Source organism: Suncus etruscus, chromosome 7, assembly GCF_024139225.1.
Source record: "Suncus etruscus isolate mSunEtr1 chromosome 7, mSunEtr1.pri.cur, whole genome shotgun sequence".
NCBI lineage: Eukaryota > Metazoa > Chordata > Mammalia > Eulipotyphla > Soricidae > Suncus > Suncus etruscus.
In genome coordinates, this window is record NC_064854.1 from 112,730,976 (window position 1) to 112,750,835 (window position 19,860).

The window sequence follows — 19,860 nt, forward strand, 5'->3', positions numbered from 1 at the left end:
AACTTTTAATGGAATTGTATATAAAAGTGTCTCCTTAGGATTGTTCTGTGACTTTTGCCCCACCTAACCCTTCCAGGTGGGGCGCTGTGGAGTTGGGAATAAATAGCTGGAGGGACAGGAGTGAGGGGTCCTTCTGTGAAAAGCTGCTGGCTGCAGGAGGATTCTTTGGCTCTCCTTGCCCGATCTTTTAAACCCTATCGTTCTGGTCTGTGTGGATTATTATTTGCTGCAGATAAATATTTCCAAGGTCTTCCCCCGAAAGGGGACAAGGGGATGGGAAGTAATTTCTCATTCTGGGGACTGTTCTTGGATTCACAAATATCCAGCCAAGATAACAGCGAAGATATCTTGCATATATAAATAAGAATATATATATATATATATATATATAATTTAAACACCTTGATTACATACATGATTGTGTTTAGGTTTCAGTCATGTAAAGAACACCACCCATCACCAGTGCAACGTTCCCATCACCAATGTCCCAAATCTCTCTCCTCCCCACCTGACCCCTGCCTGTACTCTAGACAGGTTTTCCATTTCCCTCATACATTCTCATTATTAGGACAGTTCAAAATGTAGTTATTTCTCTAACTAAACTCATCACTCATTGTGGTGAGCTTCCTGAAGTGAGCTGGAACTTCCAGCTCTTTTCTCTTTTTGTGTCTGAAAATTATTATTGCAAGAATGTCTTTCATGGGGGCTGGGAGGTGGCGCAAGAGGTAAGGTGCCTGCCTTGCCTGCGCTAACCTTGGACGGACCGCGGTTCGATCCCCCGGTGTCCCATATGGTCCCCCAAGCCAGGAGTGACTTCTGAGCGCATAGCCAGGAGTAACCCCTGAGCGTCACCGGGTGTGGCCCAAAAACCAAAAAAAAAAAAAAAAAAAAGAATGTCTTTCATTTTTCTTAAAGCCCATAGATGAGTGAGACCATTCTGCATTTTTCTCTCTCTCTCTCTGACTTATTTCACTCATCAAGGAGTATTCTAATATGATCACAAGGTAGAAAATAATTGTTCTCTTGTAGTTATTTCCATTGGCTCCTAACTCCCTCAAGTTTTGGTTTATTATAAGTTTTTAAATTATATATAGTTAAATTGCTTTATTTACATACCATATATCACATATTTGACATAGCTATATATTGTACATAAATAATGCATTAATGTCATATATAAATACAATGTATTTATAATAATACATTATATAAATAATGCATTTATTTCCAGTTAAGCGGGATGAAATTATTTTTAAAAAATGAAAGAAAAGGATGGGGCTAGAGAGATAGCACAGCAGTAGGGCATTTGCTTTGCACTTGGCAGACCCAGGATGGACATGGGTTTGATTCCAGGCATCCCATAAGGTTCCCCAAGCCAGGAATAATTTTGTTTTGTATTGTTTTGGAGCCACACCCATTTGACGCTCAGGGATTACTCCTGGCTATGTGCCAGAAATTGCTCCTGCTTGGGGAGACCATATGGGATGCTAGCGGATCGAACCGCAGACCGACCTAGGATAGCGCTTGCAAGGCAGATGCCTTTACCTCTAGCGCCACCGCTCCAGTCCCCAACCAGGAGTGATTTCTGAGTGCAGAACTGGGAGTAACCTCTAAATGCCACCAGTTGTGGTCCCCAAAATAAAACAGAAGGAAGAAAAAAGTGCAGCAACAAGAAAATGTGCAAATTATTCTATCTCACAATGAGATATGTAGTGATTATCAAAAGGTTTATTAAGCTCTTATTGTTAGTGGATCATTCTGTTACTTCTTTTGTTTCTGAATATTAGGAACTTCAAATACACATTGGTATCTAAATTGGTGAATTTTTACAGGTATGACAGTAATAAAAATATTGGAGCTTTCATGAAGCCACAAATACAACCTCACAGTCCGAGGAATTTCAAGAATTATTGCTGATACTGTGGCTTTTGCGGGATCTGTTTTTAGCTTCTAGGCCTTCCAGAGTACGAGATAAAAAAAAGTCACTCCCAAAAATGTCCTGGTGATTTCAATCCAAATAACAGAACACCCGGAGTTTTGGTCAGATTGGTGTTTCTGCAGAGCCATAGCTGAGTAGTAAAGCCAGGCCATTGAAGAACTGGTAATTGTGGGTGATGGGTGCAGCTGGTGTGGTTTTGGTTGGGTGGAAATGTGGTCCATTCTCTTCTCCAGAGATTGCCAACTTTTAGCTGTGTGGCCAGTTTACCCTTAATTTTTTACAACTTGTTTAATTCTCTTCCAAGAACAGATTGGATCTATGGAGCTGGCAGAATGCAGACATAGTGACTTTTGATAGGATTTTGACAAATACTTAAGTATATTAAAGTTAGCAACAGAATAAATACTTGGTTTTTTTCTTTTCTTTTTTTTCTTTCTTTCTTTTTTTTTTTTCTTGTTTGTTTTGTTTTGTTTTGTTTTGGGTCACACCTGGCAGTGCTCAGGGGTTACTCCTGGCTCTATGCTCAGAAATCGCTCCTGGCAGGCTCAGGGGACCATATGGGATGCTGGGATTCGAACCACTGACCTTCTGCATGCAAGGCAAATGCCTTACCTCCATGCTATCTCTCCAGTCCCTGTTTTTTCTTTTTTTTTAAGGAACATAAATTTGCTTGCTATTAGGGACAGAGTTTAGTACAATGTGTAGGATATTTGCCTTGCTTGCAGCCAAACTGGGTTCTATCCTTGGTGTCCTTTTTGGTCCCAAGAGTACAACTGCAAGAAGTGATTTATAAGTGCAGAGCCAGGAGTAACCACTAATCATAGCCAGAAGTAACCACTAAACATGGCTAGGTATAACCCAATAAACAAAAACAAAAACAAATTGCTTTGTTACTCAGAAACTGAAGAAAAAATTCTAAGTTTTCAATGTTCGCAACTAACTTAAATTTAAAAAAAATACATCAAACCCTCCTACAAAGGCATATCTATGGGTCTCTGTCTTTGGGTACATAAGAATCGGAGGTAAAGAAAAGTGGACCTGGGGAAATTTAAGGCTAACTTGCTCCCTGCTGTTCCAAGATCAACAGACCCACATTGCCATAATGTGACTCAGTTCCCAGATATTATTTCAGAGCTGGCCAAGAACAAAAAGATGGTTTCTAAGAAAAGCTTGGTAATGACACTGTGGATGTATAAATGGAACATCGAGTAGGAGGCTGTCAGATTTTTTTTGTTAGGCATTTTCACCTTTTCTCCACCATTTCTTTAGAGAAAAAAAAAATATATATATATATATACACATCAGAATATTTAAGGCAACCACTGTAGTGGTTTTGTGCCCAACAGTTGCCAACTTATGCCATTCTCATATTTTAATTCTTTTTAAATAGTATATATTGCACAGTTTGTATTAAGGTTTTATTTATGTTTGCTTACTTTTAAATTATATGGACAGAGGACAGACCAGATAGGACTATTTGCCTTCCATGTGGCCATCAGGGGTTTGATTCCTAGCATCACACCTGAGCAAAGAATAACTTTTACAACTGAAAAAAAATTTTACAGGGTGAAAATGAGTTTGCTATGTTTAAACAGACTATAGCTCCATATACAATTTAGTAACTGTCAGCTGTCATCATTGTCAAGAGAGGGATAATCCTGAGTTCTTTCTCTTCTTGACTAAATTCTTGATTGTTTTGTTTTTGTACTATCAAGAACAAGATCCATGGTGTCAGCAATCAAATCCATCCCTTCATACCAGTGTAGGGTCCTAGGTGACTACCCAAATTGGTTTTGAGAGTCAAAGACCACCTCCAATAATGCAAGGCACAAAAGGCAGTTTATTCGACTAGCTGAGATCCAAGTCTAATCTAATACTGTGGAGTCTTGACAAGGCCATTAAACCAAATTCTTAAGCAGTTTATATAGGCTTCAAGCATTTCTTTAGGTAATGTAAACAGTTCATCCTCCACAGTATACATGATTGGCCTATATCTATTTGTGCACAAATCATATCATTTCATAGAATAGACAACCCAACTTATAACTCAACTTTGTCAAGGGGGCCATATCTGGTGCAACTTTTCTAAACAGCCTAATTTCTGTGTCTCAGCAGAACAGGGAGGGCCCTGAATTTCAAAGAGTACATTCTATGGTTATATCTCAGCACTGCCTTTCCCCACCTATGGGGAGGAAGTATATGTGTTCTATAGAACTTATGGTTTCGGGTCTTTAATGTCAAGGTCTTTAATCCATTTGATTTGGCCTTTGTGCATGGTGTTAGATGGAGGTCTAAGTTCACTTTTTTGCAAGTGGATGACCAGTTGTGCGTACACCACTTGTTGAAGAGACTTTCTTTGCTCCATTTTGCATTTATTGCTCCTTTATCAAAGATTACTTGAGTGTATGTCTTGGGAACATTACCTGAATATTCCAGTCTATTACACTGAACTGAGGGTTTGTCTTTATTTCAGTACTGTGCTGTTTTAATGACTATAGCTTTGTAATACATTTTAAAGTTGGGGAAAGTGATGCTCAACATGTTCCTTTTCCCAAGGGTTGCTCTAGCTCAGGGGCCAGTTCACTGTCCCTCAGACCATTGGAGGGTCTAACTATAGTAAAAATAAAACTTATGAACGAATTCTTATGCACACTGCATATATCTTATTTTGCAATGAAGAAACAAAACAGATACAAATACAATATGTGGTCCGCGGTTGAGGACCACTGCTCTAGCTATTCGCACGTGATTATTGTTCCAAATGAATTTCAGGATTGTTTGATCCACTTCTTTGAAGAATGTCATGGATATCCTTTGAGGGATTGCATTAAATCTGTACAATGCTTTCAGGAGTATTTCCATTTTAATGATGTTAATCCTCCTAATTCATGATCAGGGTATGTCTCTTCATTTCCTTGTGTCTTCTTTTATTTCTTGAAGCAGGGTTTTGTAGTTTTCTTTATATAGATCCTTCCTATCTTTGGTTAAGTTGACTCCAAGATATTTGAGTTTCTGTGACACTTACATGAATGGGATTGTTTTTTTAATGTCCATTTCTTCTTTATCATTATTAGTGTAAAGAAGGCCATTGATATTTGCATGATAATTTTGTAGCCTGCCACTTTACTATAGGAATTTATTATTTCTAGAAGCTTTTTGGCAGAGTATTTAGAGTTTTCTAAGTGTAGTAACACGTCATCTGAAAACAGTGAGAGCTTGATTTCTTTCTTTTCTTTCTGGATGCCCATAATAGCTTTTTCTTACCTAATCGCTATGGCAAGAACTTCCAGCACTATGTTGAATAGGAGTGGTGAGAGAGGGCAGCCTTGTCTTATACCAGATTTTAGAGGAAAGGCTTTTAGTTTATCTTCATTGAGAATAATATTTGCCTTTGGTTTGTGGTAAATGACCTTGCCTATCTTGTGAAAAGTTCCATGGATTCCCATTGATTAGAAAGTTATAAAAGAATAATTTTATAAAAATATTGAATATTTTAGTAAAGGAATTTAACATAGCTTTATGTGAGAAAGAAAATAATTTGTACATTACTTGATATTGGATAGTGGATTACTAGATAGTGGATCAAATAGAGAATATCCAGAGCAAAAAATCAAGATCAATAGATACTTTTTGATCTTTAACTAAAACAAAAAAAAATCTCCCTAACTATAAAAAATATTATTTTTTAAATAATCACTCAATTATACTTGAAATAAATAATTCTTGTCATCATTACAAGTGAAATGTAATCTATTTTACTATATAGACACATCAGGTTCTAAAGTGATGGTGCAGCCATAGGGCATTTGCCTTGCACAGTTCAATCCCTGGGCATTCCATATGGTCCAAGTCAGGGGCAATTTCTGAGCACATAGGCAGGAGTAACCCCTGAGTGTCACCAGGTGTGGCCCAAAAATTTAAAAAAAAAGAAATAGGGCCCAGAGAGATAGCACAGCGGCGTTTGCCTTGCAAGCAGCCGATCCAGGACCTAAGGTGGTTGGTTCGAATCCTGGTGTCCCATATGGTCCCCCGTGCCTGCCAGGAGCTATTTCTGAGCAGACAGCCAGGAGTAACCCCTGAGCAACACCAGGTGTGGCCCAAAAACCAAAATAAAAAAAAGAAATAAAAATATCAGCTATATTTTTTCACTAATACATGAATTCATGACTCAGTTTTTCAAAGGATGATGAATCTGCCAATCAACTAGCTACACCTTGATATTTAACAATCATGGACACTTCATATAAATGCATTGCTATTGTATTAATATACCATTCACATTTTAATTAGCCAATTTCTAAAGAATTAGCCATATTTGGTTCATAACGATACTACACATATCTTTATTGCTGATTAATAATTCCTGGTTTGAATAAGGTGTATTGTGTTTATTCATTCATAAACTAATAATAACTTGAGTAATTTTGTTGTTGTTGTGTTTTTTGTTTTGGGGCCACACCCGGTGACACTCAGGGCTTACTCATGGCTATGTGCTCAGAAATTACTCCTGGCTTGGGGGGCCACAGGGGATTCCAGGGGATCGAACCACGGTTCATCCTAGGTTAGTGGGTACAAAGCAAAAACCCTACTGCTTGTGCCACCGATCAGGGCCCCTGTCTTGAGTTTTTTCTGTATTATTAATATTATAATTTTTCTACAAATAAATTCAGAGGTCATCACTGGGATAAAAATGGATCTTCCCTATGACTTTCACTCAACTTCTGGTGATCAGCTCTCAAAGTTTGACTTATTTCTGAACTGATACAAGCATCTTTCTCTCTCTTCCTATTTCAAAGTTCAAAAGAGTGAACAATACTTCTCTTACCTATGTATCTATGGAAAAATTAGGACAGTAGTAAGTAATTATCATTACAGTAAGGGTGTGCTCTTAATGAAGAAAACATGTCAGGGTGTCACTGAGTAAATTTTTTTCCTACTACAAATGGAATAGTGTTATATATGAAAGTCTGCCTGTTGTCCTACCTACGACCTTCCAGGTCGGGGTGCAGTTGAAAGCTGAATAAAGAATGGAGGGAGCTAGGTACTCAGAGTCATTTGGGGCAGTTTACAGGCTGAATCAAGGAGCTGGTGGTAGGCTGAGAGGGACTTGACATCTGAGCTTGTGGCCCCTTTTTGACGCTGATGTTTTCCCTTCCAAGGGGCTAGGAGAATGGAAATCAATTTCCCTTTCTGGGAGCAGTATGAGGAACAACAGCAAAATAGGAAAAATACATTTGGGAACCTTGTACTATCTATATATAATGACATTCCTTATTCCTCCTTCTCCTCCATCATGTTTAAACGACAAATTTTAAGCTCAGTTCATTATGACATTTTCTAAAATTAAAAAAATTGGTATTTCATTAAATATATCACAGGTATGGAAAAAGTTAATAGTTAATTATGATAAGGCCTATGCCACTCAGAGTCCAGAGGGTTCAGGAGATCTCTGGATTTCTGAAACAATAAGCTTGGAGCTGGGAGCTCGAAGAAAAGGCATAAAATAGGAAGGCTCCTAAAATGTAATGAAGTGGTTTGCATCACTATGGTGTCTCCTACCTGCTCTCTGGCCATTGTGACTTTGGTGCCACTGATGTCCCTGACTGTATAGAAATAGGGCCTACAGGTGCTAAGCTCATTTGCACAGGCAAAATTGCTTCCAAGTTTGGAAGATGCTTTGTTCCATGATACCGACTCATCCACAGTGGTCTAGGGAATTACAAGTTTTCTTGGTGATTCAGTTCTTCGCTTTCTGGCTAACTGCACTCTATAAGGTAAGGACATGGGGAGAGTCGCTGGGGTTTAGGATCTCAGACGGAAACGCCAAAGAAAAACAAAGATTAGAAGGCTGAAAGTAGGGTAGACTATGACTTCACACAAAGGATACTCAAGGGGAAAGGATGAGGGATTAAGGAAGAGCCAATTTTACTGCAAGTGCAGAGACTATTGAGGTGTTGTGGTTGGGTCTGAGAGAAAACCCCTACATGCAGTGCTGCTAGAGAACTGGCTATTTCTTGGGAGTCTCAGCTCTGCCCAACACAGGTCACAGACGCAAGTGGGAGGTCTATTTTGTTGAGCTGCTCAGGACAGTGGAGGTGAGTTTCTGAGAACCCGTCAGAAGAGGGGCCCAGGGTTCTCCCTGTGAAGGTACAATGATCAGGACCTTGTTCTAGGAGTTTTCTTGTCAGATTTCTGCTGGTACCAAAAGTCTGGGCCTCACTCTGAGGGGAATCCAAAGATTTTTAGTACCTTTGGAAGTAAGGAAGAGAACAGACCCTGAAGTGGTCCTGGGCTGCTCAGAAGAGGTTCCCCTGAGGAGCCCAGAGTCCTCACCTCATTCTGCCTTTTCTTCTCAGCAATGCAGGGCAGCACTGAGAGGCCAAACATCCAGGGGCTAAGAGCTGCTTTCTGAGTCTTCCAAAGGGCACCCTCCTCTCCTGTCATCATGTCCCAGTATAGAGACCTTCAGTATAGACACCTTCCCTCAGAGAGCCCTGGGCCAGTGAGGAGCAGCCAATGGGGAGAAAGGCAGATCCCGAGGACCTTGGGGAGTCCTGCTGGGCCATCCCTGGGCATGAAGGGCAGTCAGGGAGGTGGTCTCTGCCCTCCAGTGTGGCATGGGGGGTCAGAAAACTTATACCTCAACTTGGCCACATTCCCTGAGAGTGCATGACTTTTGGGTTCCCTGAGGAAACTGTATCCTTGGGGCTCCCTGGGTGAGTTTAAGGACACTGAAGTTTGGTAGACAGGCCTCTGACTGAAGCACCTGGTCGACTCTATTATTTGGGAGATACTGGGGGCTCAGGGCTGATCAAGGTCACCCCTGGGCCCCTGAAGAGAAGCTCTGCTGCTGCCCCCTGATATGCACTCCCCTCCCTGCAGAGAGGACCATTTCCATTGAGAGAAGAGAGGAGAACTGAGGGCCTAGCTGCATGACTGGGGAACTATTCTCCTTCGGCATCAATTCAAGGTCTGGGGCCGCCATAGAGATGACGGGGTGCAGGAAATGGGGGCATTTGGGGTTCTGTGCTGTCATGGATCCGAGGCTGGGGAGGAAAGAAGCAGGATTTATGGGATCACTCCCCCAGCAAGGCCCCAGGGTCCTTTCCTCTCCTCTCCTGTTTCATCCTTGTGCTCTGTGTCCTCTTCAGAAATCTGGGCAGGCCAGAAACCACCACCAGCTCTCACCACAAGAAGCCAGCAACTCCCACCTTACCCAGAAGCCTAGGCTGCTGCCCTCCTCTCAAGGGACTGTATCAGGCCCAGGCCCTGGACGACCTCTCCCGGATGACACCATCACATCTCCTCAGGCCACTCTACATGTCCGATCACCACCCAGTGGACCATTTTGTCTCACTGAGGCTCCCAGGCCTAGTGATACAACTTCCCCAGGCCTCGGGTCCAAAAAAGACAGAGCTCCATTCTGCAAACCTCTCACCCAGGACCTCTGGGTTCATTGCAGACCAGTAGAAGCAACCCACAGGCTGACCCTGGTCCTTCCACACCCTCGCAGTCTTGCAACAACAGACTCAGAAAATGGATGCACAGACTTGGTTGCTGCTGCTGCTGCCAGAAACAGGAGGAAGCAAAACCGTCAGACACTGCACTGCTGACTCTCCTACCGCCAGAATTGCAGACCTTGTCGCAAGATATAGCCCTGATCCAACCGTTCCAACCATTCCTGATGATTCAGTATACAGATTGGGGACATCTAGAGAAACTACAGTATACTCCTAAAATGCTGGACTTACATTCCAGGATGCTGCTTTCCATCGGCAAGTCCATCATCCTGAATTTCAATAATATCCCATTAAAATTCTGTATTATAAATTATCCTTGGTTGATAAATAAAATCTTGATCCCCAGAACGTGAACACATCTGTCGTTTTTTTGGGAGAAGGACTTTTCATTTCGGAAAACGCGCGCGCGCGCGCGCGCGCGCGCGCGTGTGTGTGTGTGTGTGTGTGTGTGTGTGTGTGTGTGTGTGTGTGTGTGTGTGTTTGGGCCACACGCAGTGATGCTCAGGGGTTTCTCCTGGCTATGGGCTCAGAAATCGCTCCTGGCTTGGGGGATCATATGGGACACCAGGGATTGAACTTCGGTCAGTCCAGGATCAGAAGCCTGAAGCCAGTACCCTAACGGCTGCGTTATAGCTCAGGCTCCTGAGATGTCTTTCTTGAATAACACCAACATCATCCAAGACAACATAAACAATTTATTTTTATGTGCTTACCTATATATTAATAAAGATAAAATAGGATACTTTGACATATGACACTCTTACATAATGACATTTCTTAGGGAAGTTAATCCATTTGTATCTATATTTCATATTGCAATTACCTCTCTGCCTTTTTTATCTATCTGATCTCTAATTTTTATAATGTCTTTATTTAAACACCGGGATTACTCACATAATTATAATTTGGGTTCAGTCATACAAAGAACACCCCCTTCTCCCCCGTCCCCTTGCCTGTATTCGAGACAGGCATTCTACTTCTCCTACTCATTCACATTATCATGGTAGTTGTTAGTGTAGTTATTTTTCTAACTGCACTCACCACTGTTTGTGGTAAGCTTCATATCGTGAGCAGTTCCTTCTGGCCCTCCTCTCTGGGAATAATAACAGTAATATATTTTATTTTTCTTAAAAGCCATAGATCAGTGAGGTTATTCTTTGTTTCTCTATGTCCTTCTGGTTAATTTCACTCAGCAAAACAGTTTCCATGTACATTATGTATAGGAAAATGTCATGACTTCATCGCTCCTGAATGCTACATAATATTCCATTGTGTATATGTACCACAGTTTCTTTAGCCATTCATCTGTTGAAGGGCATCTCCATTGTTTCTAGAGTCTGGCTATTGTACATAGCTCTGCAACGAATATAGGTGTGAGGAAGGGATTTTTTATTGCGCTTTTTTGTTCCTAGGGTATATCCCTAGGGGTGCAATAGCTGGATCATATGGGAGCTCAATTTCCAGTTTTTTGAAGAATCTCCATATTGTTTTCCACAAAGGCTGGACTAGATGGCATTTCTACCAGCAATCAATGAAAGTTCCTTGCTCCCCACATCCCCACCAGCACTGATTGTTCCTGTTCTTTGTGATGTGTGCCAGTCTCTGTGGCTTGAGATGGTACCTCATTGTTGTTTAGATTGGCGCTTCCCTGATGATTAGTGAATGTGCATGGTATTAGCTGGAGGTCTGAGTTCACTTTTTTGCAAGTGGATGACCAGTTGTGTCTACATCACTTGTTGAAGAGAATTTTCTTGCTCCATTTTGCATTTCTTGCCTCTTGATCAAAGATTACTTGAGTGTATGTCTTGGGAAGATTACCTGACTCCTCCAGTCTATTCCACTGAACTTAAGGTATATCTTTATTCTAGTACCATGCTGTTTTAATGACTATAGCTAGGTTTACAATACAGTTTAACACTGGGGAAAGTGGTGCCCCCATATTCTTTTTCCTAAGGGTTTCCCTAGCTATTTGTGGATGATTATTGTTCCTAATGAATTTCAGGATTGTTTGATCCAACTCTTGGAAGTATGTCAGGGATATTCTTAGAGCAGTGTTTTTCAGCCACTGTGCCTCGGCACACTAGTGTGCCATGAGATTTTGTCTGTTCTGCCATAAGAAAATTTCCAATTTCGTCCATAACATGCGACTTTGACTCACAAATAGGCCAATCAATAGATTATTTCATGATAAAGTAATTATAAAATAATTTCTTGTCTACGGCCATACCACCCTGAACACACCCGATCTCGTCTGATCTCGAAAGCTAAGCAGGGTCAGGCCTGTTCAGTACTTGGATGGGAGACCGCCCGGGAATACCGGTGCTGTAGGCTTAAAAAAAATAAAAAAATTTCTTTGTGATTAATACTTATTCAAGAGAATTATTTTATAGTCAATATAGGCACAGAGTTAATTTTCTTTTTAACATTTTCTAATGCTAGTGTGCCTCATGATTTTTTTTTTTCATGGAGAAAAGTGTGCCTTTGCACAAAAAGGTTGAAAAACACTTCTTTAGCCATTCATCTGTTGTCAGGCATCTGGGTTGTTTCCAGGTCTGGTTATTGTAAATGGTGCTCCTCTGAAGATAGGTATACACAAGACTGCTTTGTATTGTGTTTTTGTGTTCCTATGCTCTAGCCCTACAAGTGGTATAAGCTGGATCATTTGGGACCTCAATTTCCAGTTTTATGAGGAATCTCCACATTGATTTCCTTAAAGGCTGGATTAGATGGCATGCCTACCCACCAGCAGTGACTGAGGGTTCCTTTCTCCCCACATCCATGCCAGCACTGATTGTTCTTGTCTTTTGTGATCTACGCTCTGTTTCTGTGGCATGAGATGATATGAATTAACTAAACTCTTTGAAGTTTCAATTGAATCTAAAACTCCATACATTACCATCAGAGGAATAAATATTTTGATTAAACTGTTATGTAGGTAGAATAAAGTCCTAAAAGTTGAAATAATTTAGGACAAATAAAAATAATTTCTTGGAAAATGACAATAGAAAATTTTCTATTGATTCACCAGGACATAGTTGGTGATATTTGAATTTCAGTCATAGAATGTTCCAACTAACAAAACATATTTTTAACCTTTTGTAAATTGCAAATGGAAGTATTTGGTTCTATTTTGTCAATGTGGGAGGGAAATTTATTTCTTTATTCTATTGGGCCATACTGGTTCTGGTATTCAGGAGCTGCACACAATACTTGATGGTCATGCCAGTCAGCGATTAGGAAGCCATGTGTTCCTGAACTCCAACCTGGACTCCCACACGCAAAACACACACTCCAACATTTGCACTAGTCTCCAAACCCTGCAAAAATTCTGAGTCTCAAAGGAAGAAGACTTAACCTGAAGACAAGTGAGAACAGGAAAAAAAAAAAAAGAATCAAGCTAGAGGTTAGCTCTAGCCGCCATGGGGTTTGGGGAGACCCCATGTGGAAGGCCTTCTCCCTAACTTGGATGTGCTGGGAGCTTTGATAGGCCCCCAGCCATCCCCTCTTCTGCCCCCGGCCTCCAGGCCTTCCTGGGTGGCAGCCGAGGCGGCCAGAAATGGTGGCTCTTAACTTGGGGTGTGCTGAGATTTGCTCGATTGCACTGTTTGTCACTGTCAATTTCTGACCAGTCTACATGTGGAAAACTGCGCAGGGGTGAGCGCCCCCGAGCACACTGCATGTATTACGAGTATTCCCTATCCTTATGTCCATTCTGCCCTTTCCCACACCCCTACAAAGCTCATTTTTACTCCTTAACTCTCTCACCCCCCCCCCAAACATCACTAAACCACATTACTCTTTTTAACTTCAGTACTGCACAATCCTAATCACAGACCAAAGCCGTTCAACTATTTCAAATGACATAAAATGGACACGTATTTCTTTTGAATATTTTATGTGTTTTTTTCTCTGACAGCTATAAGTCTTACTAAATATTCTCTTATACAGTGACGATTCTAACCACTTTTTATCTTCTCTTTATGAGCGTTCAATAAGGAATTTTGGTGAAAGAGTCCCCCAGTTTAATGCTTTTGAATGAACCATGTCATGGGGATTGTTGGACTTGTTCTTATGGCCCCCATATGTGCCAATAATGCCACGTGCCATTGTTCCTTTTTTGCATAGGCAAATTAAAATTGGAAAATACTATACATACAAAGCAGATCTTATCTAATAGAGATTGGAACACACAAATCTTGTAGTGCAAAGGGACCTTACACCCTGAACATTGACAAAATGACCAGGCACAGGCCTCAGAATAATGGGCATTTTCCATTCACCCCTGAACCAGGGAAGCCATCCACGAAACATCCAAGTTTGTCTATAACATCACCTGGAAGCAATCCTCTACCATAGAAGACCCTACCACTGCTCAGACATTGACCTGCTAAAAAGAGACTTCCCTTAACACTGAGAAGACTTAACAACGACCTGCTTACAGGACAGGGCTCTCTGCATTGCCCTTTAATTGTGAGGTGAAACGAGAGGATGCTCCACATCCTGAGTTCAATGTAGGATATGCAGATTCCAGGATCTTTAATACAGAAACATGATACCAACAACAGAGACTGTGTGAAAAATAAAAGTGTGTTGGCACTACAGAGAATGTCTTGGATTGGACGATCTAGCTTGCCTGGAGCCTAGAGTTGGTCTTATGCCAGGAAACTTAAGGGGTAGGGTCTCTTTGTATTTAGGCCAAGGTTATTCCTTTTCATGCCCCTCATATTTTGGTGGGCCTATACAAACTACAATTGCCACTCTAACACCATTTTACTGTGCTCCTTTGACTCTAATCCTTAAAAAACCCACTTAAACTTTTGAGGTTAACTTAAACTAACATGCATGTACATGGAAATGTAAAAAAAATACTATGCCTCTAATGTTTAAGGAGTTACATAAGTTTTATGCCTTTAGGTTGCCTTGTGTGCTACTAAGACATATTATAATGTATTACAATCTGGGGACTTGAGGGACAAAGTAATTGTACATGGATTCTGTTTTATTTATCTTAATGTTCTTTGGCTGAAAGTTCAAAGTTAAGATATCAGCAAGGGGACTTCTTCTGAGAATTATGTTATGGGTGATTGTCCTTCCACTGTAACTTTACCTTGTCCTCTTTCTCTACATCTTTGTTCTCATAATTAAAAATAAAAAATTAAAAAAAAAAAGAAAAAAAATCAAGAACTTCCAGATTGCAAAAGTAACAACATTTTAATAACATAGAATAACTCAATGCAATAGGTGATGTATGCATGCTTGTAGTCCAACTTGCAGTTCTTCAGCGATGAGCAGCTGTGTTGTCTTCCTAGGGCTATGGCTCCAGGCAGCAGGAAAGGCCATAACTGCAGGATAGAAGGACACACAGACACCTGTTAGTCACAGTGCTGGTGCCCCTCCAGATGTCTGTCTTCCAGGCAGGCAATGACATTCCCATAGGAACAGTGCAGGGTGTCATGGAGACAGCTGTGGAGTATGTCTCAAGAAAAAGCCCACTCTTGCCCTTAACCTGGCGGGTGTGGGTATATTCTCACCAGTACAGCTCATCCTTCCTCTTCAGATTACCAAACCACTTTTTGATGTCATCCACAGGCTTCAGTGTATACTTTTGAGCAGCTCTCTGGAACAGCTCCATGTTCTTCAATATTTTCTTCTCCTAGGATCAGAGGAAGAAGGTGTGTGTGTGTGTGTGTGTGTGTGTGTGTGTGTGTGTGTGTGTGTGTGTGTTTGAGAGAGAGAGAGAGCATGAGAGAGTCAGAGAGAGAGGGGGAAGGAGAGAGACAGAGAGAGGAAAGAGACAAAGAGAGAGATCCTAAAGGAATCACCTGACAAGAGTGCTGGGGCTTGGAACTGGAATTTGCACAGACATCTAGCCAACTCAATTTGGGCTTCACACTTTGAGGAAACCTTCATGTAAATTTCTGCCTTCCTGCTCCCCATAAGGGCACACAAGTCAACCAGACTGAGCTTGAACCCCAGAAACTCAAGCCAACCTGAAGCCTGACCATGCTCTAGATGGACAGCCCAGAAAAAGGGAGGAGACAGACTAGTGCAGTGTCTACTCACTTTTTCCTATACTTCACAGGAGCTCCAGCTCCAATTGTCAGCTGTGCCTCTCTGTGAGGAGGTGAGGAAGGACTGAGAACTCAGGGTTTAGGCAGATATCTGTGCAAAGCACCCTGCAGCCCCCATCAAAATTTTCACCCTATTCTCTAAGCCCAGACAGACTCACCTCCTGCTTCCAGGTGGGATTCATTTTCAACAATATGGCAAAGACGGGAGTCAGAAGAGGAACAACACCCTGTGAAAAATGGGGTGGTACTAGTAGGAAACTGCTTATGGTATCTGCAGAAATGTCCCCGTTCAATCGAATACCCCTCTTCTGCACTGTCCAGAACAACTCAATGATTCTCTCTCAGGGCTGAGGCAAAGCCTCAGGAGCTATGACCCAATGTCCTTGTTCCCTACATAAACTGCAATTTCTCCTCCTCTCCAATCTCAGGGGATGTGATCTTGTCACTCCTCCCAAATACATCACGAGACATTCCCCAGACCTCCTCCTGGCCCACGTCAGGTATGCTCCAAACACCTTTTCCATGAGATGCAACTACCCTCCCAAACTTTTCAGGCCTCCAGGAGGTGGTCTGAACCCCCAACCAGAAACAGGAAGAGCCAAGAACCTTTTTCTGCCATTGGTACTGTTTTCTGCTGGTTTTACTTCTCAGGGTTTCCAACAGGGAGATGTGTTCCTGCAGATAGAAAACAGTCATTCAATCCAAACATTCTTCACCCATGTGTCTCCAATTCCTTTTTTTTTTTTTCCATGGCAGCCCGAGATGCCTTGGACACCCTAAAGAGCTTGCTCCCTACTGCCTTTGGTATAGTGGCTTCCATGTGCTACCAGTACCAACACCAGGGCTATGACCATCAAAACCTCACCTACCTGTGCAGGAGCCCCCAATCCTCTCCAGAACCCTACTGTGTCACGAGTAGCTACAATTTCAGTGAAGTGTTGGGTCCCACTAGAAGATCATATTTTAAAGCTCCATGATACAAAGGTTCCCTAATCCCTGTGACTTCCTCATCTTCAAGCTTCCTGCCTGCACTCTACCTTGAGGGTCAGCATCCTGCATGTCTCGAAATCTTGTTTGCAGAGCATACTTAATTCCCGAATCCTCTTCCTGTGGGGAAGACAAAGGTGATAGAACAATTGGTGCAAAACTAACCGAACAAGAGTCAGAGATTTAGCTGCTGAAGAAAAGTCTTCCTGGAGGCCACAGCACTGAGATCCTAGGAAATGGGCAGGGTCTGTCTGTGGCTCCTCAGAGCTCCTGTTCCCTTGGATCCAAACTCTTGTCAACACAGTGATTCAGTGGCCTAGAGTGCTAGAGCTAGGAAGTCCACCTCCCCCAGGATGTAAAGCTGAGAGAAAAATGCCTGCAGTCCAGTCCCTAACTTCAGGGTCTGTGGTGGGCTAGGATTTCCCCCAGCTGAGTGAGAGGCCAGCAGCAGACACAGACACTATCCCTCCAAAACTCTAGACTCTCTCAGAAGAGACAAACCCACCTGGACACTTGGTGCCAAGTGTTGTACAGTCTGGAGAGAGTGGGGCTCGTGAGCGCTCCCACAATGGCGTGCAGTGCTGAGAAGTTGTGCAGTTTCTTGCACTCCTGAGAAGAGGAGGGACTGTGAGTTGGGATCTGAAGTCCTCTCTAGTGTTCATCCCCTCAATGACTGACACACTTCTAAGATGGGCAGGAACCTATGGGACTCCTGAGGCTCATCCCTGGCCAGAACAATGCAGGCAGGCAGGCAGGCAGGCAGGCAGGCAGGAAGGAAGGAAGGAAGGAAGGAAGGAAGGAAGGAAGGAAGGAAGGAAGGAAGGAGGGAGGGAGGGAGGGAGGGAGGGAGGGAGGGAGGGAGGAAGGAAGGAAGGAAGGAAGGAAGGAAGGAAGGAAGGAAGGAAGGAAGGAGGAAGGGAAGAAGGAAGGAAGGAAGGAAGAAAGGAAGGAAGGAAGGAAGGAAGGAAGGAAGGAAGGAAGGAAGGAAGGAAGGAAGGGTTTCTCCACCACTCGAAAACAGACCAATTCAGACAATGGAGACCAGAGGCACCAATCCAGGGAGGCCTTCAGAAGAAAGGCTCATGGAGGGTGAAGGCTGAGTGCCGGATCTTCCACTGTGAGGATGACAGAATGAAAACTCCAGAGAGGGGTCCCCAGGTATCCCTGACACACCTTGGCCACCTTGATCCAGTGTTTTATACACCGAGCCCTGTCCTGGGCTGTGCCTGTCCTGTCTCCCAGGCAGGTTGTTATGACACCATTGGCGACATGATTGAAGTGTGCCATCACTGCCTGGACCGTGGGGGCCCTGAAGTCTCCATCCTCCTCCATTTGGCACAGGCTGGATGCCCGGCATTGTTGGGGGTCTAGCCTCTTGAACAGCTCCTGGGAGAAGGGAGAGTGTCAAGAGGAGATGCCACAGCTTCCTCAAGTCCCATAAAGGTGTCACAGGTGGAGCAGCAGCTTCAGATTGCCTTCCTGTAAAAGGGACTGGGATGGCTGCTTCCTGAAGGGGCACACTCAGGAACCCCTGGGATCTTGAAGTAGTGAGGACTGTGTTTCCTGTGTCCCCTTCCAGTTTCTGGCTGGCTCAACAGCTTGAAAGCAGCTCATAAACTCCCAAAGGGGCCCCTAATTTCTGTGTCCCTGTGGTCCGCTCCATTCAGGGACACTTGGGTTGGGGGAAGAACACCAGGTACTGTGTGTCCCTGCCAGTGATGTCCTCCCAAGGCAGCTTGTAGGGGCTAAGTGACATAGGCCATGGTCAGCAGAGAATTGGTTACACTTGGGGGAAGCCAGGTCCACTATCATCTGGCCACATCAGTGTCTCTCAGTGCACTTTTCTGTCTCTGGCATGGCCTCTGTTTTCAAAAATGTGGTCCAGCCTTGATTCTTTGGGTCAAAGGACACCGTGGGAGCTGGTGATAGGATGGCTGGGGGAGAGGATGCATGTGAACCTGTAGGGGAGGAGGCCTGAAGAGGAAAGTCGGGGTCCAGGAGGCCTGTGCTCACCACGTCTATCCAAGTGATGTGCTGAGCCAGCTTCCGGGGATGGAAAGACAGAAAGTCCCCGATGCAGGTGGATGGGCCGTCCATGGGCCAGCTCTGGGTACAGGAAAGCTCTGTAGCTGGAGCTGTCCCCAGACCTCCTCGAGGCTCTCCATGAGCTTTTTCGTCGATTACAGACATGGCTGTGTGTGTTCCCAACTCCGCTGCTGCTGGCTGTCCAGTGCCCAGATGCTGCTGCCCCTCCGAGGGCTCTGGAGAGCACAGGGAGGCCAGCAGCATGGGCGCAAACTCGGGTGTTTCCGCGGCCTCCTGGATCCTGTGCTCTTCCTGCAGGACTGAGGCCTTTGGTGGCTCAATAGCTGGCACTGGAGCAAGAGCAAAAGGACATGAGCCAAGGACTCCGGTCATGGGCAGGTTAGAGAGTCCTTCCCCAGGCACCCTGGCAGCAATGAACCCCAAGAGGACAGAACACTCAGTCCTACCTCCTCCCTGGTCTCGGCTCCATGCAGGCTGTTCCCCGTCTGGTTCTGGTTCTCTGGACGTCAGGGGTTCCAATTGCACCAGCAGCTTGATGGCGGTGCCACAGACATCCACTTGTAAACAGCACCTGGGGATCCTGAGCCAAGGAGTAGACCACAGACTCTCGGGGTCCTGGTTGTATTGGTCCACCCAGGAGCCCAGCAGGAGAAAGAGTGCACTGCAGAGAAAGAAGCAGGGTGGAGGAAGCCTCAGCGGCCTGGCATTGCTTCAGCAGAAGCCAGCATACACATACTCCACACCCTTGTGTTTTACACACTTACCTAGGAGTCAGCCCATGCAGATACTCCTGGAGGATGGTGATGGTCCGTTCAGAGTACCCAACCGTGAAACGTGTGGAGAGGGGCCATTCTGGAGTGACCGGGGGCAGCCAATGGACCAGAGTCTGCATGGTCCCGGCCTGGACAGTGAGCATGGCACAGGCCTCGGCTGCACATAGGCTTGCCTGCCGCTCAGTCTGTGTGGAAAGAAGAGACACACCATAAGGGAAAGCTCCAAGAATCAGCAGAGGGTTCAGCTCAGGAATGCCAGCACCTCAGAAACATGGCAAAGGAGATGGGAGAGCCAATGTGCAGAGATGGTCTAGGCTTCCAAGCGGTGGGACTTCCTGAGGATCGGTGGATATAGATTATCTTCTCCGTGATTTTGATGGCACGAAGAAATGCAAACTCCTCCGGAATGAAGAGCTTAGGAAGACAATGTCTGAGGGAGAGGTTAGGAGACACTGCCCTCGCGATATACGGAAACACATGGAGGAGGAGGAGGTATCTCAGGGGTCTGCTCTGTCAGGCAGTGT

The 19,860-nt window shown here is 43.8% G+C and overlaps 2 non-coding genes across 2 annotated transcripts; both read left to right on the forward strand.

Moving 5' to 3' along the window:
* The first annotated feature begins 2,905 nt into the window (after window positions 1-2,905).
* LOC126014667 (small nucleolar RNA SNORA38) lies at window positions 2,906-3,036 on the forward strand. The gene has a single exon (XR_007497670.1). It is a non-coding gene; the product is annotated as a small nucleolar RNA SNORA38 (small nucleolar RNA).
* An 8,636-nt stretch (window positions 3,037-11,672) lies between these two features.
* On the forward strand, window positions 11,673-11,790 carry LOC126014583 (5S ribosomal RNA). Its single transcript, XR_007497605.1, has one exon. It is a non-coding gene; the product is annotated as a 5S ribosomal RNA (ribosomal RNA).
* Window positions 11,791-19,860: the final 8,070 nt, after the last annotated feature.